The following is a 20419-nucleotide window of genomic DNA, read 5'->3' as shown; positions in this document are numbered from 1 at the left end:
TTCAGATACAGTCGCAGTCTGAGGTTTGGGGTTAGGCCTTAAACTATGAATATTAGGGAGGGACACAATTCAGCCCGTAACACCAGAGATGTTTTTCCCAATACTGACATTTTGAATCTCTAGTGATAAAAGCTATAGTATAAAATAGCTTTTGCAATTATAATCATCAGCATTCTCCTAGCATCATAAGCTCTAAGAGCACTTTTACTTTCCAGTAGCTGCTTCTTCTGCATTGTATGTTTGAAGTTACATTAAAGATGCTGTAAGTAGGCCTAATGTTTTGCCAAGGTAATAAATGGACCTAAGGTATATAAGGCAAGTATCTTCATAAAACCTTTTAATGATTCCCCTTTCTTTCCCCCCAGATAGCCTGTAAGGGTTCAAGGAGTGGAGGGCATGTTTGTCTGTAACTCCAGTACCTAGCACAGTGCCAGACACAGAGTAGGTAATTAATGAATATTTACTTATTTAATAAATAAATGATTTGTCTAGTAATATCTGATTATAAATCATAAAACAAGGATGGACTCTTCTTCAAAGTGACCAACAGGCTGTTATAAATATGGTCTATCGGAAAAAGTTTTTTTAAGCTGATTCATATTTTCATGTTTAAATGATAGCACCTGATGTGAAGTCTGAATCTACAGAAATTAAAAAATAATTAGTTTGGGGTAGATTTATTTCAGTCCTTTAAATTATTCCTCTAAAATTCTTCTCACTGATGACTTGAACAACTATATGCTTTTTCTGAGTGGAAATCAGGGCTCCAGCTCATTGTAGGGATACAGATGGAAATGTGGGTGGTCACTTGGGCAATTTTATGGAATTCTGTGAAGATAAGTTTACCTTTTGACAAGGAAGTTATGAAATAGCAATGAGATTCGTCAGGTGAAGAAATAATATATGCTCAGAGAAAATAGGAGTCTCAGCCATTTTATAAACACTGAAGTTCAGTAGAAGTCTCTTGGGTGCAGTCTTCAGGAAGAAACCTAGAATGTAAATGTGACTAAGAACGCTAACTTTTAGTTTACATTCGCTGTAGAAATTATAGGGTGGACAGCATAGAGCTAAGAAAAATGAAGCCCCAAGAATAAGATGTTAACATGGGTTTTCAGCGTGCTCTGGGAAAAAGGGTTGGTCCTCCTGGCAAGCCTATCTTTATCACGCAGATGGTGCATAAGGCTAGAATAATGTCTGTACTAGTTTTCTAGGGCTGCCATAACACAATACTACAAATTGAGTGGCTTTAACAACAGAAACTTATTTCTCACAATTCTGGAGGCTGAAAGTCCAAGATCCAGGCATTAGCAGGTTTAGTTTCTCCTGAGGCCTCTTTTCTTGGCTTGCAGGTGGCTGCCTACATGGTCTTCCTCTGTGCAGGTGCATCGCTGGTGTCTCTCTGTGTGTCCAGATTTTCTCTTCTTATAAGGACACCAGTAAGGTGAATTAGGACCCACCCTAATGGCCTCATTGAGACCGGTTCGATTTCCTGCTTACAAACAGCTTCCTCTTTATAAATTGACTTTTCACGTACATTTTCTTCTTGGGAAAAACTGGGCTGCTCAAATTTCCTGAAAGTCACATGTCTCAATATTTATTTTCTCACTGTCACTAGGATATTCCAGATACTTTCAACTCAACATGTCGTCACGTTGAGTCATTAACGACTTCCCAAAACTTGTACCTCCTCCTGTGTTTTCTATCTTTGTGTTTCTATCTTTGTTACTGATGCCACCATCCATCTATTCACTCAAGCCTGGAACTTATCCTACTGATTCTTTTACCTTCATCACCTCCTTTCCTATCATAGATTTGGTTCCCAGTCTTGGATTTGGTTGACTCTGCTTCCAGAATCTCTTTTTCCTGCCCATTATAATTTCTTTGCTCTGGTTAGGCCTCTCATTTTATCTTGCCTCCATTGCTACAATACCTCCCTGTTGTTTCCAACCCATCTATCCTCTGTCAGAAATTTCCCCCTAAAATGTAAGTTTGGCCATTTCATCCTTTTCTTTAACTTCTTTAGTGCCTCCAATTGCCAAAATTCAGCCCTGTTAAGAAGGTTCACAGGACTTCTGTCTACCTCTTCAAATCCCTCTGTCTTCTTGCCTGCAAACACATTTACTCCAGCCAGAACATGTTCCCTGAATACATACCACTCATGTTTCCTTCTTTTTAGCTCTGGCTATGCTTTCAGCTCTTCCTAGAATGACCTTCTCTCCTTTCTCTCCCCTCCAAATCATGCTGACTTGGTAAACCATCTGACTTTATTCAGATGTGCCTTCCCAGGCACCAGATGCTTTTTCTTGTCTCCCCTAGAGTTTTAAACCACCTCTATTCTACCATTTACAAGGCTGCTGCAATTATTTGCTTTTCTGTCTGTCTCCCTTACCCCCACCCCACCAGAATCCCTCAAGGAAGAAATAGTTTCTTAATAATCTGTTAATCTTTATCTTTATAGTGAATATTATGAGATTATGAATATTATCCCTGGAGTCTGACTGCCTGGGTTTTATTTTAGTCCAATATTTAATCTTGAGATGTTAGTTCACCTTTCTAAACTTGCCAAAAAGTAAATAATAAGTACAAGTTATCTCATTATTTGTACTAAATTTTTATCGACTAAAGATGGAATGAATACATTTTTAAGATAAAGAAATGTGTTATACTTTTATTCTAAATGGTATAAATAGATCATCACCAAAAGGCAAGAAAATAGAAAACTCCTCAGTTGTCTTTCTTGAAGATTACAGAAAGTTGGGAAGGGTGCCTGTAGTTATGTTGTTAAGATTGTGGATGCTTCATACTTAGCATCATGTCATCTTACTTTTACATTGACGTTCCCTTAACCCTCTTTTTAACAGAATCATATTAACATATTGTCTAGGGCAAGTAAGCAAATTGTTAGCTCTGTTGCATGCTCGAACATGATTTAGTGAGTGTAAAAAAGCATATTCTTAGGGAAAAGCCTAATAACACTGTCATTTAAGTGCCTCCTATCTACTAGTATTTTATAATTTACTATTGGAATTCTTCCCAAATATCATTACACCATCATTGTAAACATATCAATTAAGAAGATATATAATCTTTGCTATCAGTTTTCTTGGCATCAGACATTTTAATATTTATTTTAAAGACAATATTCAGTGTAATTCATCCATCTCTTTTTCTTCAAAAAAATGCATTTTTAAAGTTTGTGGATCTTTATTAATTTCTTTATGTTAGAAATACTATGCTTTTGTTTTCATAAGCAAAACATGAAGCTAATAATTAAAACATCATGGAAATGGGTCATAATAGGCATTTGACATATGTATGTCAGAAGATATCACATTATTTACCTTTTAAATGTTGATGTCATAATCTATAAATCACGCAAATAAGAATAGTTTCAGATTGTTTTTGATGAAGAGGACTTTCAAATTACCAAAGGAAATCAACAGAATTCTTGTATAGGTAGTTGAATTTAGATATCAGAATATTGTTCATTTTTGTACTCTGGGTTCATGTTACAGATCATAAATCAAATTTTCTCTAATCCTTTAAGTGTCAAACAATTCTATAAAGATAAGCCAAATATTTCCCTCTTTTACATAATGGGATGTGACTTCAGATTAACATTGAAGAACATAGATAAGAATGTTTCATTAAAGGAAATACAAAAGGGGCTGAACGTGTAGTATTTTCTTAAATTTACTTGTGCTCAGAAAGCAGAATACAGCCAATAAGAAAGATATAAAACTCCTCATGAGTAATAACAAACACATTGCAAGAAAGAAAGGAAGGAAGGAAGGAAGGAAGGAAGGAAGGAAGAAATCCAAGGCATGTCCTTTTCCTACCAGCATAAAAATGCAGCTTTAGAAATAGTACAAGAAAAATAATCAGTCATTACAAATGTGATTTTTTTAAAAGTAAAAAACAACAATGGAATCTTTAAAATTATATACCTTAAATGACTTATCGATGCTCATGATTTTAGATTACAATCTAGGGTTTAACACTATATTAAATTATATACCTAAGCACGCCTTCAGATAATCTGCATGTTGATTTGCAAATGCAAAATCCTAGACACACACACACACACACACACACACACACACACTTAATTGTGCTCTCAGATTTGGCATTTTTGTATAGTTGGAGTAACATATTTTGGAAGGAAGACAGTAACTTCAGACCATTATCAAAATTCTATTACGTGCCTCACTGTAAGAAATTGAGATGTTAAAAATACTTGTGCTTTTGATTTTATCTCATTAAAATAATGCAGCTTTAAGAAAGATACAAATAAAACAAGAAAAGCCTTAGGACTTTTTTCCCCTGCAATCTAAGAATAGAAAGAGAGAGGCCAGTGATGGAACACACTATGCCATGAAGCAAAACCCTTGCCAATATTTCCCAACCAATGTTCTTTGTGAGGGTAAGTATGCATTTGGACTACAGAAATCAGTGTGCCTAATTTATTCAGACTTTTACAAAGCTTTTGGCAAGGTTCTACACCAAAGATTGATAAAAACAAAACAAAATCAGGTTGCCATTGGATTTAAGGAAATACTTGCTTTAAATGTAGAACTGGCTAAAAGACACAAATAAAAGAGATAATGGGGAATGCCTGTATGTAAATATGTGCCTCAAATGTCTCTTATGGGGTATAATAACTGATTCGCAACATTTTGAAAATCAACTTAGTAAATAAGAGTAGAAACTGGAATTCCAGGCAAATGGAAGTAAATTGAAGGGAATATGCTAAAACAAAACAAAACAAACAGAAACAATACAAAATACCTGTGAAAGGGAACATCAGAAAAAGAATTGTACTTTAATTTTGACCCATATTCTAAATATTTATAGCTTACTAATTGGCATAACAGAAGTCTATCCTCACCAATTTCTCACTCTGTCACCAGCTACAGAGTTATTTTCAGAGTTATTTCAGAGTTGTCATGCGGGCAACTCAGAAGCACTTAGGACAATTTACACGAACATGCCATTTACATTTGTTTTCCACCAGAAGGTGAGCTCTTGGGAGGAAAGGGGTAGGTGTGATTGGCTTTACATCTCCAGCACCTTGAGCGGTACAGGTATGTAGAACATAATAAGAGTACACATACACAACAAACGGTTCATTAAATGGATTAAAAGAAGACTAAGTCTACATCTTGCTACACAGTGCATGATATAGCAAGCAGTATTTCTTTATGATGAAAAGTGCTTTTCCTAACAGCTCAATTTACAAAATGAACTGGCTATTTCTATTTTTTTAAATTATATTTCAGGAGTAGCGTCTCTTTTGTTGATTTCAATAGTTTCTGGAGGCCTAGTCTTTGATAAAGTCCTTTGTGATGAGTTTTGAAGGGGACAGCATGAGAAAGAGTAATACATGAAAAGATGTTCAGCATCATCAGCCATCAGAAAAATGCAATTTGATACCAAAACACACCTATCAGAATGGCTGAAATTTTTAAAAAGTGATGATATCAAATGCAGGTAAGGATGTGGAGAAACTATATCCTCATTCATTGCTAAGGGAACATAAAATTGTATAGCCATTGACCGTTTCTTACGTAGGTGCACTCAGCCAGTGATTATGAAACAGAAGCAAAAAACCTCAACTGAATCATACAAAACCATCAAAAAACAAGATGCCCTAAAATTACTTAGTATATTATTGTAGCATAGATTTGTACGGCTAATTTGTATTCTAACTCAAGAGATTTTTAACAATTTAACCTAAAAATCAAACTCTTAGGATGAATAAATAATAGAAACTCTTTATAATGAAGAAACCCACACCAGCAGTAGATGGTGATTTGATGGTACAAAATTATTCATCCACCTGAGAGAACTGAGTATGTGAAAGTTGTATGTGGGGTTTTATCCATGAGGCATTTATGGCCTCTGGAGACAAGCAGGTTTTTTTTTTTAATTGAAGTATAGTTGATTTACAATATTGTGTTACTTTCAGGTATATAGCATAGTGATTCAGTATTTTTGCAGATTATATTCCATTATAAGTTATTACAAGATAATGGTCTTCATTCCAGAGCTATATGGTATATTCTTGTTCCTTATTTATTTTATATGTAGTAGTTTGTATCTGTTAATCCCATACCTTTTATTTGTCCCTTCCTCCATCCCTCTCCCCTTTGGTAACCACAAGTTAGTTTTCTATATCTGTGAGTCTGTTTCTCTTTTGTATATACATTCATTTGTATTATATTTCAGATTCCACATATAAGTGATATCACACAGTATTTGTCTTTCTCTCTCTGACTTATTTCACTTAGCATAATATCTCTACATCCATCCACATTACTGCAAATCCTTTTTTATGGGTGAATAATATTCCATTGTATATACATACCACATCTTCTTAATCCACTTGTCTGTTGATGGACACTTGAGTTGCTTCCATGTCTTGGCCATTGTAAATAGTGCTGCTATGAACACTGGGGAGCAGGTACCTTTTTGAATTAGTTTTTCTCTTTTTTTCTGGACATACACCCAGGATTGAAATTGCTGCATCATATGGTAATTCCATTTCCAGTTTTTAAGGAACCCCCATACTGTTTTCCACAGTGACTGCACCAATTTACATTCCTGCCAACAGTGTATGAAGATTCCCTTTTTTAGGACAGGCAGTTTTAAGAACAAAGGAGGAATTCATTTAATAGAGTTCAGTCCTAATCAGCTGGAACTGCTACCTCATATAGCTTATGACACAGAAAGAACATTTCACAAGTATTTTATATTCCTTGTTCACTGTAACATCTGTAAGGTGCTGACAAGATAAAATAGTCTGGACATAGAGTAGCTATTGAAAACAAACTGTTATGTATTTATCTTATGGTAAGAGATGGTGTTCTGGTTGAAAAAGAGCAATACTTAGGTGTAACAGAGTAGAATATGCAGAGAAGTGAGCTTGTTATTTTAGCATTTGGAATTCCTATATATTGTTGAGCTTGAAATATTTAAATAGCACGATTTGGGAATTCTGAAGTACAGTTATTAAACTGATTCTATCTGGAAACGTTTTGATGCTATTTGGCCAGGCATAATTCTTATGTAGCGATCCATGTCCAGATACTGAACAGGTCCCTGGAGTTCAGAGAGAAACAACAGAGGCTGATCCAATCATTTGGCCAGAGAAGCAAGAGATATCTACATGGAATTTGCATAAAATGCTCAAACCTTGGACAGGTTACTTAACATTTCTTTGTCTTAATTTCCTCATTGGTAAAGTGGGGATCAGTGTATCCACCTCTATGATTATTACAAGGCTTAAGTGAAGTAAACCTGTAATGTACTTCAAGCAGTGCCTAGTGAGTGTTAAATGTTCTGTTAAAGTTAGTATTATCATTAAGACACAAAATTGTAACATACAATAGTGTAGTACCTTGCTACCTAATGAATGAAGGTGTGGTCCATGGACCAGCAGCATTGACATCACCTGGAAGCTTGTCAGAGATGCAAAATCTCTGGCCCCACCCCACTGGATCACAATCTGTGTTATACCAAGATCCCTGAGTATCTTTATAAATAGTAAAATTGAGAATGCCGGCTGGAGTAGCGGGCTCATATGAAGGTGTTTCTCCAGCTTCTGTACAGCTTCTGTGCCTTAATCCTCACAGTCTTCTGGTAGCTAGCCTAGCTCCCTGGTCAGAGCTGAGTGACCTAGATGTGGACACCTGCTCTGGTTGTACCAAAAATTTTGTTTCAAGGATTCCAATTGAACACGACACAGAAACTGGAATGTGGATACTGAATCTTGTTAGAGGCAGAGCCCAAGAGGGAAGATCTACAAATTCCAGCAGTTGAAATAGCAAGAGTGGACTCAATTCCTGCTCTCATCCTCTGTTGTCCTGCAGTGCTTGCTGGTTTGTATTTCCTCATGGGGTACAGAAGATGTCCCCTCATACATTTGGTTCTTGTTCCCAAATCACCTTAGTGCCCCTGGGTCCTTAGAAAAATTTTCCCACCTGTCCCCAGGGTTTTGGAGAAATATCCCAAAAGGGCCCTGATAGAGCAAAATAGAACTATTCATCCTACATATGCATCACTAAGAAGGGCCCACTCAAGGATCTGAGTTAGTTCCAAAGTTCACTGGGCAATGAATAGCAGTCTCTGTCCTCTCTCATCAGGCAGTCCTGACTTGCTGAAAATAAGTTACTTAGCTTTTTGAGAATTCCAACTTCCAGGTCTCTCATCTTCATTGGAAGGAATTAAATAATGACAATGAATGAACCAAATATTGGAGAGGAGCAAAGAAATAACTGGTGCCAATCCACCTTCTCTAGATCCTCAGGCATACATATTGAAAAATCTATTATTTTGCTAGATTAGGGGGTAATAATTTTGCTCAGGAATTTTTGTTTTGCTTTAGCTAGAAAGTTATAGTCTATCAGGTTGAATCCAAAATAGAACCATTTTCAAGTCAGTATAGCTTACTAAATAAAGTTTCTTTCAGATGGAGAAACCTCCTAAGGATAGCATCACTTGTATTTTAACTGGACCTTTTGAAGTCACAATGTACTTAATCAGCTCAGTGGCTGCTCCAGCTGGGGGATTTCTGAGCCCAGGGAATGATGTGCTAGGAAACACCTGGGGCAGACAAGACTTTCAATAGGCTAAATTCTGCTTGCTACCTTCAGAGGAGAATCTGTTAATCTTGCTCCTTATTGAGTGTAATATTTAATCAGCATTTTATAAGGACTGGAATTTCCATAAGTCAGACATATGGTCTCCAGCAAGTACATGTTCTGAATCCCTAATCTCTATTCTTACACATGCTCTCAATCATAATGCATAAACCCTAGGACAAAAATAAAAAAAAAATCAGGCTTCACTCTCAAGTATTTTAGCACCATAAATGGTTTGCATAGCCCTGTGGGTCATCAAGTCTCTTAATTTACTGAAAGCCTGAGTGCATTTAATAATTGCTGGAAATACAAAGCCAAAGCTAGTCATCATCGGTTATTTACTTCTCTTTTCCTCTACACTAAAGGAGAAAGCCAAATTCCCATAGCTGTCCCAACCTTCCCCCTCCCAAATGGAGAGAGAGAAATCTTCTGCCAAAGCAGATTGTGTGCAGTTCTCCTTGCTTCAGAGCTGCCAGTTTTCCTAAGCACAGAATCAGAACTAATACATCATCCTTGAACTTTAAGTCTGTGATGTACCCTGACATTTGGAATAGCCTAGGATCCAGAGGGATAAAGAAGCAGTAGATTGTCCCTCTTTAATGATTTATGCTTTGTTTTTAATCTCCTTTGCAGTTCAGAGCAGCCTGCTGGCATCAGCCCATCTGAGGCACAAAAGGGTGCTCTTCCAGTGGTTTGGAGGAAAGGCAGGCATACATATATTGAGACTATCCTGCAATTAAAAACTTTCTCTAATTGTCAGGAAAAGGAAAATAGTGATTAATTTCCAAATGTTTAAAGTGGAGATAAAGGGAATTGGGTGAGCCTTTGAGTGATCAAAAGGAATGAAATGCTTAAGGTATGAGGACACATGTAGAAGAGCACCTATATTTTCCAGTTCTCATTTCCAGCAATCTATCTTTGTCCCAGTGAGCTTCTGCTTAATTCTTGAGTTGAACTAGCATTTTTAGCTTATGTAACAAGGACCACAGGTTCTATCTAATCAGAGTACCAGACATCACTGAGAATTAATATAATTGCAGCTGTGTCTACATGTTGCCAAATATCAGTGTGGATCTTAAGGAGAAAGGAAGAAAGCATGCAAAGGGCAATAGAAACCTTGCTTTGGGAAACTCTCTCAAATAGCTCTAAGTTGGAGAGATATCCAAGAAGTAAATGTCTTAGTAAAACTGATCAGTTACCTAGAGGCTAAGGATTAGCTTCAAGATACTCCCCCTGTGTGTTAAAAATATATTTAATGATCCAGGAACAACTATTATCTTTCTGTTTTATTAAAGAAGCTGCTATCATTTTGTTAACACCACTCTGGATTGCTTAGGCCACCCAGAAGTAAGAACTTCCAATCACTTCTTGCCTGTGGAGAAGTCCCCTGAGATAAGGACTGACCTGTTTTATCAGTTATCTTTCTGGGAACTGACAACAAAAAAATGTAACTTATCACATTAAGGTGTTATTGGAGTAGTTGTTTTGTAATAGTAAATACATATTAAAATCTAAATTATTAAAATATTTGAATAGTAAATAATTACAGCATATATATTTCTTTTCTAATGTTGGAAAATATTTTTGACATAATTAGCCTGATTGGAGTTGGTTTCTGAATTCTATTCCTGCAAGTAATATGGAAGAGAAGGTGCTCAAAGGTATGCCCATATTCCTTCACTTTCCTCCTCTACCCCTCTGACTCATCTCCGTCAAAGAGCACACAAAGTTTTGCATGTGTGTATGACCAATCATAATGTTGATCTTGTGATTTTAGAGCCAGAGATGGCTTTAGCACAAGATTTGGAGCCAGGCTACTTGATTGGAATCTTGTTTCAGACACTTAAAACTAGATACTATATAATCTTGGGCCAATCATCTAACTTCTTTTGGCTCCATTTCCTCATCTGTAAAATGGGGATAATACTAGCACCCACCTCACAGGGTTGGTTTTGAGGAGCAGATGAGTTAATACACAGAGAGCACTTAGAATATATTGAAACTGGCACATAGTGAACACTAAACTGATAGCTCTTAATTTTAGCCAAACGTGTTATAGTTGAGAGAACCAAAAAGTGAAGTTAATATTATTAAAGCTGATCTTGGAATTTGTTTATTTTACCCCTTTACCTTGTTGATGATTTGTGGTCTGTAAGTTTTCCTCCAGCTATTCTAATCCCGATTCCTGCCAGTGTTCCCTTGAATCATGCATATACTCAGAGCCCTGAAAGCAGCATCTTTTCATAGAGTTTTAGCTCAAACCTGTGACAATTTGCAACTTAGCTACTACATGAGGTCGAAACACACCTTGAAAATTTATCAATTGGTGACTAATGCAATATTTGTGTCCATTTCATAATTATACACAAGGGACACTACTTAAGATAGAGTCTAATTTCTCTTAATTTGTAATATGTTTCTCACCTCATTCTACCAATATGATCATTCTTTTTAGAAAAGTCTAATCCTGCTAAAATGATTTGGCTAGATTCTATGCTACTTTGAAAATCCTTCATTAATAAAATATAATGTTTGATGTCAGTAATGTTATCATTAGTTAAGTATAGCATTGATTTTGATTCTTAAGCTGTGTTTTTTCTCTGAATTATTTTTATTTTATTTTATTTTTATTATATTTATTTTTCCTCCTATTAAGTAGGTAAAGAACCTGGAAATATGGTGCTTTCTCCTCTGCTTCTTTACCCCACACCTCTCCAAACCACTGACTAAACTTTGCAGGTGCTGGTGACTTAAGGAAAGAAGGGTGCTTGTTACAATTCAGTAACTGGAGTGAGCAGCAGGCACTTTTGATCTGAGTACAATAATTTACGACAGAGAGTGCATTTCCAGGAACCATACACGAGCTCCCAAGAACCCTGGCTACGCTGTCAGACACCTATCTTTAAATTGCCTCCTGCCAAATGATGACTATGGCCCTGTCACCCTGGCCAGCCCCATAAGTCTCATTCACACTCCTTCTAATTGGCAGGATCCCACTCTGGGCACCTCCATGGCCCTTGTAACATTTTTTAGGCAGATAACTTGACACTGTAAATTTGGCTGGGAGCCTGCTACTGTGGGATGTCTTTGCATCCGCCCTCAATGGTCACCTCAGTTCATACCCTTGAAATTCCAGCCTCAACGGTTTGCAAATTAAATTCCGGGACACAAAGATGTGATTGCTTCAGGGGGGTGGCCAGCCCCCTTCACCTGTTCAAAGAAGGAAAATGTGATTACTGGGGAAAGAAGGAGTATAAAGGTGTTTTTCACGGACAGGAAGAGGAGGGAGAAGTATTTAGTATCAGCTTTTCAGGACTTGAGGAAGCCTAGAGTGTGGGGCGTTTGGTTTCCGACACGAATGTGGCAGCAGGCTTAGGAAACCTGATAACAGCTTTTGTGACCTTGGGGTCTGGAAACGGTTTCACTGATTGAAGTCATATAAGTTCAACTAAATTTGAATGTGTTGTAAATATTTATCTGGCAACCTGACATCTGGTTGTTCCTGAAATTATGGGGGTAGAGTCTTATCTTTCCTAGCATATAATTTTTGAAATGCTCTTTTGGATGGTGTTTAAGATTATAAATATAACCGAGTTATTGTTTTGTGCTAAGGTTTTCTCAGGCTTCAAGCCTGTTTAAAAGAATAGAGGGTGTTTTCTAGCAACTTTGTTTTCTTAAATATATTGGAGGCTGCAATAAAAATCTGCCTGGAGACTAAGCCTTGGTGAAACATAAACAGTCTGCTTCAGCTGGAGTTATATATTTTCCCTCACATTTCCAGAGGCACTGGTATATAAGTCCTCAGATCCAATGGGTATTTTATGTGAGAAAACTGTTAGTATGCAGCATTCCCTTCCAGTGAATTATTGAGTTGTCCAGAAGCAAAACAGGCAGGAGACAAGCTAGTCTACAAAGAGATAGTCCTTTGTTGCTTCAAAAGCTACCCCGAGCCAGCCCTGCCCTGAGATACTGTGGCATGTGAAACAGTAGTAACACAAACAGACCTGAGCAAGTTCCTTAAAGGGCCCTCTATCACATATACCACAGCATCTCAACCAGTAGGCAGGTGCCTTTGGTGGAAAACATGGGGAGAGTCAGCAGCAGGCCAGGGTGAAAGGAGCAACAAGAATGAAGATGTCCAGATTTAAATCTGAGAGCAAAGCTGATGATTCACAGCCATTGTTGATGGCCCAAGCCTCACGCCCATGGCTGTGGTCCTATCAATTATAACAGCCCATTTAATTATCTAATTTTACTCTCATATCTCCAGGCATTTTTACCAGCTGGGATCACTCCTAGATTCATTAGAATTTCCCAGTTTGATTTAGAGGTGCCACTGGAGAACTTTACCATTGTGCTCCAAGAAGCCAGTCAACCCTTTGGCTGGCTAATAGATATACAAAATTACTGCATTGAGAGAGATCCTACAGCTCTGCTATATAAATAACAAAGCCTTTGTCAGGCTGTTGATTCCATTTGCAATGCTTTTATTCAACAGTCATTTATTAAAGACGGATCATACATCAAGGTCTCAACTGCTCCTGGTGAGCAGTTGATATAAAGGTGAAGCAGCCGTGGACCTTACTTTCAGACACTTCACAATCTTGTAGAGGAAAGAAGATGAGAGGGTCTCCAATCTAATTACAATATAATTTTATAACTGGTAGGTTAGTCAAATGTGTTTAAGACACGGCCTAGCAGTAATTTCCTCAAATGTCTTAGTTGAAGTAGGAGTAAACAGAAATTTTAATCTTATTACAGAGTTATTTTTGGCAAGATGGAGAGTGTTGTGCAACAGACTGTCTAAAATAACACAGATCTATTTAGGGCCCTCTCTTCTGTTTGCTTTAAGATCAAACGGAAGTGTTTAGCATTTCAAATCTAGGACAAATTTACATCACACATATAAGCAGACATTATAACATAAGGGCAGGGGGGCTGATATGTGACATGTATGTTTAAAGTCCCTTCCATGCCCACTGCAGATATACAAGTCAACCACGGCTTTCTGAATGAATCTGAATTTAGTTTCAAACTCCTTACTCTGCATAGCCTTTGAGCAATTACTACTAATCAAGCTTAGTGGGCATAGCTGATGAAACTTATTTTATCATCTCAGGTATAAGTACTCTTAGATTCTAAGGTGCAGAGCATTTTATTTGCTGACTATTGATTTTTAATAATTGGTTTATATTTGTCTGCCTCTTGCCAACTTCAGTTTTCAAGTATTTCAACTTTATCCTCAGAAAATATCCCAAATAATTGCAAAATAGGTAAGAAATGAGTAGGTTATCATTTAAACAGTTCTATATTGCCACAAAACCTACTTGGGTTTAATTCTACCTACCTGGGTTTAGATCCCACCATTAAGGAGTTTGAAAAGTCCACAGTGACCCCAGATCATAGTGTTCATAAGTGTAAATTAAAATATAAGGGCTTCCCTGGTGGCACAGTGGTTGAGAATCTGCCTGCTAATGCAGGGGACACGGGTTCGAGCCCTGGTCTGGGAAGATCCCACATGCCGCGGAGCAACTGGGCCCGTGAGCCACAACTACTGAGCTTGCGTGTCTGGAGCCTGTGCTCCGCAACAAGAGAGGCCACGATAGTGAGAGGCCCGCACACTGCGATGAAGAGTGGCCCCTGCTTGCCGCAACTAGAGAAAGCCCTCGTGCAGAAACGAAGACCCAACACAGCCAAAAAATAAATAAATAAATAAATAAATTTTTTAAAAAAAGAAAACTTAAAAAAAAAATTAAAAAGGTGAGGTACAGACACAGTCGTTAGAAATTTAAAAAAAGCAAAAAAAATGTATATATAGAAGAAGAAGAAGAAGAAGAAGAAGAAGGAGGGGGAGGAGAAAAGACCTCATGGGATTTAAATGTTTCCAGATATATTATTATTTCAGTTTAGATTGTATGAAAGCTCTAATTGTTTGACATAATTTTAATTTATTTACATCATTTTAACTTATTTACAAATGATGTGAGCATATATAACTCTTCTACAAACCCTAATATGTCTGGTAGTCAGGAATAGCCTAAGTTATGCTGCAGTACTGAACAACCCCAAATTTCAGTGGCTTAAACAAGAGTTCACATCTTTATCATGAAATTCCTCTGCAGATCGTGGACACTTTATGGGGCAGCTCTACTCTCTGTGGTGGCTCAACATTTTTCCCTCCACAACAGCACAGACTTTCATGACAGCCTCAGCAAGCAAAGAGAGAGGTAGACAGTACAGAACTGGAAAATAAATGGCTTCACCTGGAAAGGAAGTACATCGCTTTTGCTCACTCACTGGCCAAAACAAGTCACAAGCTGTTCCTAAGTTCATAGGGCAGGAAGTACAGTCTTACTATTATGTCCTTGTTGGAGAGAGAAACAATATCAGTGAATGGTAGTAATATCTGCCTCAGGGACTTAAGCTTTTCCCACCTCAAACTTTTGTCTTAAGGGATAGGTCATGTAGGTCATTATACAGTTTGATATTCAGATAGTGAAGCAAAGTCTACATAGGTTAAGTAGTCAAACACTTCGTTAGTAGACATTAGGTGGCTCACAGGTGCTCTGGAAAGGTCAGTCAAGTTTGGAAGCTGTGAAGATTAAGAACAATGCCCAAACTACAATAGGAGAATGCCCAAATGGAGAATAGCACCATCACCTCTACCAGGACAGGAGGCAAACCCACAGCTGCCCCTGCTGATGCTGGGTTTTGGACATCAGCATCTCCATCAGTGTTGCCTTCCCAAAGCAAGTGCTTCTGCTATACCCTTGCCAGAAATTGGGTTCTAAGCAGAACTGTTGCGTGAGCAACTAAGGGGTGGAGCCAAGGCCATATGACCTTCATGATGTGCAAGGGAATATGGCAAAATGAATTCAGCCTTCTCTCTTATAAGACAGATCCTCAAAAAAATGCTGATTGTCCACTGATGCAATTGTCCATGACAATACCCTCCACTGACGATACTACTTTCTCAGCATTAAGTCCATAGCTAATGTTAGAGAGGTCAGTTTTGGTGTGTCATTCTGTGGGTTTGGACAAATGTGTAATGACATGTATCCTTCATTGTAGTATCACACAGAGAATTTTTCACTACCCTAAAAGTCTCTGTATTTCATCTATTCATCCCTTCTTCTGCTGAATCCCCGTCAACCACTGATGTTTTTATTGTCTCCATAGTTTTACCTTTTTCAGAATGTCATATAGTTGGAATCATGCATTATGTAGCCTTCTCAAATTGGCTTCTTTTACTTAACAATATGCATTTAAGTTTCCTCCATGTCTCTTTATGGCTTGATAGCTCATGTCTTTTTAGCACTGAATAATATTCCATTGTCCGGATTCTACCACAGTTTGTTTATCCACTCACCCACTGAAGGACATTTTAATTGCTTCCGAGTTTTGGCAATTATGAATAAAGCTGTTATAAAGATTTGTGCACAGGTTTTGTGTCGTCCACTAGATTTTTAATAGGAACAAATCTTCCTTTTTTTAAATCCAGTACATTAACTAGAATTTTATGTGGAATACCTAGACCATACACAGAGTGGACACTCAAAAATACTTGGTGAGTGGATATTTGAAAATAAATAGTAAGGGTAAATTGACCAATCTGCAAGTTGCATTGTTTTCATTGTAACAATAATAACTGACCTTTATTGAGAAACTGTTTTATTCCAGGTACTATACTAAGTGCTTTACCCGTTTTATTTCCTTTAATTCATACAATAAGCCTATGAAGTATATATTTTTACTACTCCAATTTTACAATGAGGAAATTGAGGCTTAGAGGGGTTAAGCAGCTTGCCTGAGATTACACATTTGGATAGTGGCTGTCAGAATTTAAACTAAGCCGAGAGAACTCCAGAATTTAACAACCACTCTATATTGCTTCCATGTCTACGTTACTGATAACTTGGATAGACTGTCGAAAAGAAAGTCTCCAAGATCTAGAAAAAAAAATTGATAGAAATAATTTGTCTAGAAAAGGAAAGATGATTTCTGGGTTAATGGAAGTTATATCCATGATTAACCAACAGTGCATATCTCTTCTAAGTCAACATCAAAGGACTGCCTGTGACACACTGAAGAGAGCGTACAGTGCAGGCCTCCAATTTTAATATCATGTCACGTTTTAACACGTTTTTGACTGGAGACATATTACAGCCACAGGCGTTAGTTTCTGCAAAAGTCCCCCGGTCAATAATGTGTTAAGATCAAATTTCCTATGGGGGAGAAAACAGAATATGGGCAAAATAATGTTTTAATTTTGCTATTATTATTACTAGTGAAACATAAGTTCAATAATGAAAGATTGATTTTATTCCTATTTATTAAAAACACATTAAGTAATTAATTGGCTTTAATCAAACTATTAGAAGCATAAAACAATTTATTATGCAATACTGGGGCAGGGAAAAACATAAACATGAATTTTGATTTAAGCAGGGATGAAAGAAACTTAGATTAAAAAAATGCACATAAATTATTACTTTTAAAAAACTATTTGAAAAAGCATATACCAGAGATTTAAAGTTTAGTATGTATAGGCATTAGTTGTATCCACTAATGGTGGTTCTTGTATGAACCTGCAATAAAGATATTATTAGTAGTAAGTAAAGAAATAGCCTAAATTGTACCTATTATAAGAGATTCTATTTAAGCCAACTTTTAGCATTCAATGGAGTGGGAGTTATTTAACAATTTATTCTGACAACAACTTCAGCTGCATCATTTAAATGTGTCAGACTTTGATTTCAAAGCATTTTGAATGACCTCTTGCAGTGATGGGGTACTAAAAATTTTATGAGAGTTTAGGGGAACTTCAAAGATGTTCACTGAGTTAATCACAATGGAAAATTCATCACCTCACATTTATCACTAAGATATACAGAAAAAAATATATATGAGCATATATAAATTACAGATAATTTTATAGAGTTCTCTATTAAAAGAATTCTACATTCAGCAGAATCTTATCTGTCTCTAATATACTTCTGTGAATTTGGAGCTATTCGATGAGAAATTTGGGTTATTTTTGATGTGGAATTAGTACCCTCACCTTCAGAAGTTAAGCTGAACCTTTGATACCTATTAAGAATGTTCATAAATGGCAATCGATAATATTTTTGAGGGAAACTGGAAGATGAGTTGAAACATTCCTTGGGTTGTCAGGCCCTCTGAGTTCAAACACTAATGTGAACACTGTTGAACTGTGAATGCCTGGGCACATCACTTAACCTTTCTGTGTTTCCATTTTCTTATCTACACAATGAGGCTAATAATACTGATTGACCTCATAACATTTAATTAGGCCATTGGGAAGCTCTTTGAAAATGCTAAGTATCATTTGTTGGCACTTAGCTTCATGAAAGGTTTGTGTTTTTAACACACTGTGGTTTGAAGATGTGTTGGTACAACTCCTGCCAACTTCTTGTTTCTCCGCCATATCTTTTCTGAGCTCCCTTTGAAGTCCATGGGAATTAGGGTGATTGAAGGCACTTAGGGGAGGTAGAAGTAATGAGAGTGTGTTCTCTGGCATATTTATAATAGGTTTACTTTACCCTTATGAAGAAAATGCCATACTTCTCAAAAAGGAGCTTGATGGCTTCTCAGTGGTTTATGGGTAGGTAAATTCATGATTACTCATGGATCGTAAGCCCTAGAGGAAAAGATTTTTTGACAAAGACAATGAGAAAGTTTAAATCGTTTGAAAAAAGTTAACTTTCAGGGAACATAAAGAATGACAGGCTCCTCTAGGGTAGGATTATATCTTTTACTTTCTGAACAGAGCACATAGTCACTATCCAATATGTGCTTACTAAATAAATGCGTGATGAATGGGCAGAAACTACTATAACAGTAGCATATTATGTGATAATTATCATATTATATAACATTAATGCAGCATTTAGAATATACTTCTGTTATGACTTTTTTACTCCTTTTATGTGTTTTTCCACCTCTATTATAGCATTAACTAGAACGCTTGTGGCACCATTTACAGAAATATACTGTATGACATACTTCTATACTCAAAGTTTAAAAGAAAGGGGGGCGGGGAGTTCCATCATACTTTAAAATTGCATGTATTTGGAAACATCACCATACTCTCATGATACCCATTGTAGACTATTTCAACAGTCTTCTAGTTGGTCTCTTTGTTTCTAATCTTTTCCCAGATCTATTTTACAATCCACTGCCAAATTAATGTTTCTTAAACATCACTTTCATTATGCCACTCATTTCAAAAGCTTTCAATGGCCTCCTGTGTCCTATTATGTCATTCTATTTCCAAAACTGTGATTTTAAAGCCATCTGTTATGGGCTGAATTGTATCCCCCAAAATTTCATGTTGATGTCCTAACCTCCAGTATCTCAGAATGTGACTGTATTTAGAGATAGGGTCTTTAAAGAGGTAATTAAGTTAAAATGAGGTCATTAGGGTGGGCCTTAATCCAATATGACTTGTGTCCTTATAAGAAGAGGAAATTTAGACATAGACATACACAGAGTGAAGACCATGTAAAGACAAAGTGAGAAGACAGCTGTCTGTAAGCCAAGGAGAACGGCTTCAGAGGAAACCAACCCTGCCAATACCTTGACCTCAGACTTGTAGTCTCCAGAATTGTGAAAAAATAAATTTGTTGTTTAAGCCACCTAGTCTCTGGTATTTTGATAAGGCAGCCCTAGTAAACTAATATAACACCCATAATGTAGAAACGCTACATGGTTTTACAACCTTATTTCTCTAAAGATAATTTAAGTTTTAGTCATCTGGTTAAATCAGTTATTTTCACTGTGATCTCAATTCCCATTATAAGTGGCCCTAAGATTCCCTACAATTCAAAGGGAAGAACACTGAGCAGGAGGCAGAACATGTCTTTTACTGACCTCAGGACTTGGGCATGTTATGTCTCCCCTCCAAAATTAGGAAAATGAAACCTGCTTTTCCTACTTCAAAGGTCTATAGGATTTGGGAGGGTCAAATAAGATGATGCACATGGAAACATCTGGCTGCTCATCAAGTGCTGGGACTCTGCTTGAAATTGGAGCATCTATCCCAAGATCATGACAGCCCCCTGGCATGCTTCTGCCTTTTGATGACACTTACTGCTATGGACCGAATGTTTGTGTCCGCACCCTAAATTCATATGTTGAAGCCCTAATGTGATGATATTTGGAGGTAGGGCTGGAAAGCATTAAGTTGGGTGCCAGGGAATGCCCTAAACCAAGTAGATTATTGTTTAGAGCAGAATTAGATTTCTAATAATGACCTTGAATACAAAACAAGAAATAAAGCTGAAGCCAAGCAATAATGATTGGGGGACTCTAAAGAGAAGATGCAGGTGCCCCAGGGAGTTTACCCTAAGACCACTAGACAGAGAGGTTCAGTTAGCAAAGCTAACTCCAGATTCTACCTGCTGGTATAGATAGGGTTGCTAAATCACAGGCTCCAGATTAAGGAGGATGGAGCTGAACTTGTAGATGTAGATTGAAGACCTTTGTTACTGCAGCTGAACAGAGTTTGGGAGGTAATTGGGTCATGAGGGTGGACCTCCATGATGGGATTAGTGTCTTTATAGAAAGAGGAAGCAAGCTAGCTCTCTTTTTCTCTGCTGTGTGAGGCTACAGTAAAAGAAGACTACCATCTACAAAACATGAAGAGAGCCTCCACCAAGAACCGAACAGTGCTGTCACTCTGATCTAAGATTTCTAGACTTCAAAACTGTGAGAAATAAATGTTTACTGTTTAAGCCACCTAGTCTGGTATTCTG

The sequence above is a fragment of the Balaenoptera physalus genome, assembly GCF_965194825.1.
Source record: "Balaenoptera physalus genome assembly, chromosome: 17".
Taxonomy (NCBI): Eukaryota; Metazoa; Chordata; class Mammalia; order Artiodactyla; family Balaenopteridae; genus Balaenoptera; species Balaenoptera physalus.
Note: the sequence above shows the minus strand (reverse complement) of the source record.